The following is a 2327-nucleotide window of genomic DNA, read 5'->3' as shown; positions in this document are numbered from 1 at the left end:
TTCAGATGGCCCAGCGAGCCCATCAGCTACACCACTTAAATGCTCAAACCCTGAGACAAATGTTCTCAGTCACCAGAGAACAAGCTCAGCAAATTGTGCACCAGTGCCAACACTGTCTTACCTTTCTCCCTGAACAACACCTGGGAGTGAATCCACGGGGACTCACCCCAGGAGAACTGTGGCAAATGGATGTTACCCATTTTGCCCCCTTTGGGAAGTTAAAGTATATTCATGTGTCTATAGATACCTTCTGTGGGTTCATCTATGCCACACTACAGCCTGGAGAGGCCACAAAAAAATGTGACTAGTCACATCCTCTCTTGCCTTGCAGTCATGCCCTGGCCCTCCACCATTAAAACAGATAACGGGCCTGGCTATACCAGCACCCTTTTAAAAATTTCTGTGCTCAACTACAGATCAAACATATCACTGGTATCCCTTATAACCCTCAGGGACAGGGCATAGTGGAGAGAGCTCATCAAACCTTAAAAAATATGATTTTAAAACTCAGACACTCAGGAGGAATTTTATATCCCTCCTCAAGTAATCATAAAAACCTATTAAACCATGCTTTATTTGTGCTTAACTTCTTAACTCTTGATAACCAAGGAAAATCTGCTGTAGACAGATTTTGGCATCCTTTAACTACAGATACTTATGCTCTAGTATTGTGGAAGGATCCATTAACTCATCAATGGCATGGTCCAGACCCTGTACTTATCTGGGGCAAAGGACATGCTTGTGTCTATGATCAACTTCAGCAAAATGCCTGTTGGCTCCCAGAGAGATTGGTTAAACTGGCTAATCCAATGACTCCTCCAGGGACATCCCCTGAGAAAAGGCCTTAATTGTGCTCTCTTGCAGAAATGTGGCCCCTCCGTGTCTTCTTGTTGCTCCCACTCCTGTCCTGCCTTGTGGTTTTGGGACGTGCCTTCTGGGACCCAATATGCTCCCTCCTGGTCCTTCTCTTAGGCACAGGCGGGAGCCCTTAACTGCTCTGACGCTTGCAGTCATCCTAGGGGTCAGCGTTGCCTGCGCAGGCACAGGCATTGCCTCACTCATTACTTCCAAACAAGGCTTTGCCCACCTACAAATGCTTATTGACCGTGATTTCAACAACTTAAAATTAGGTATCCAAGACCTTAAAGACTCGGTCGACTCCTTAGCCGAGGTAGTCCTCCAAAACCGCAGAGGCTTGGAACTGGTCTTCCTCAAGGAAGAAGGCCTCTGTGTGGCACTCAAGGAAGAAGGCTGTTTTTACTCCAGCAAGACAGGGTTAGTTCAAAATAGTCTAGATAAAGTCACCCAGAGCCTTGAAGAACGAAAGCACTCCCATGAACAGCAGGAATCCTGGAGGTGGAGAACTGGTTCTCCACCTCCCCTTGGCTCACCACCCTCCTCCCTAGCCTGTTAGGACCCTTTGTGGGGATCCTCCTCTTTCTTTCCTTTGGCCCTTGGGCTTTTAATTGTCTGACGAGCTTTGTTAAGAACCAGGTTGATGCAGCCACCAGACCCGTCCAGGTTCACTACCACTGCCTTGACACTGAAGAACAAGTGCCGGTCATGCCTCCACCTTCTCAGGCTTATGGTCACCCTCTCGGGTGCCACAACGAGGCCACTGGAGAGCATGGTTTTGCCTTGGGTCACCCTAATACCCATATACACCCCCTGGGTGGCCTCAAGGCAAACATCCTGACCCACCCAGGCTTTCTCCCCATGGCCAGGACCTGGTAAGTCAGTGACGGATCTGGCGCTAAGTCTCGGCCACCTAAGACAGGGTGGCTTAGAGTGGGGAAGTCGATCCAGAGACGGGTAAAAGCTTGAGCACCGCCCTCCACCAGGCTCAGGTCCCCCATGAGACCCTAAGTGCCCCCCATGGTCGGGTTTGAGAAGCCTCTCCCGGGATCCTTCCAGATGCCTTTAAGGGGCCGACCCCTTAAATAAACAGAAAAGGGGGAGATGTTGGGGACCAAATGACACTTGGCTGAACCTGCCCCAGCTGGCCCTGCATTGCTGAGACAAACATCCTGCTCTCTGACCACAAGATCTGGCTTGGCCCTGAGATAAGAAACATTCAGTGTACCATAACTTCTGAGAACTTCCCCCAACCCATAACTTCCCCCCGGGGTCTTAGCCCCAGAAGATCTTGTAAGCTTCCTTCTCCCTCCTTCCTCTCCCCCTCCCCTCCAAGATTTTTGCTTTAAATATGCTCTGCTCAACCAAGTAAACGACTCTTGACAAGCAATGCTTCCTTGAGTCCTGTCTTCTCTCTCGCCCGTTCTTATTCCAGGTTGATCCTCCTCGCTCCCCCAAATAACTTGGCCTGC

This window comes from Mastomys coucha, unplaced genomic scaffold (assembly GCF_008632895.1).
Source record: "Mastomys coucha isolate ucsf_1 unplaced genomic scaffold, UCSF_Mcou_1 pScaffold20, whole genome shotgun sequence".
NCBI classification, from domain to species: domain Eukaryota; kingdom Metazoa; phylum Chordata; class Mammalia; order Rodentia; family Muridae; genus Mastomys; species Mastomys coucha.
This window is presented reverse-complemented; position numbering follows the sequence as displayed.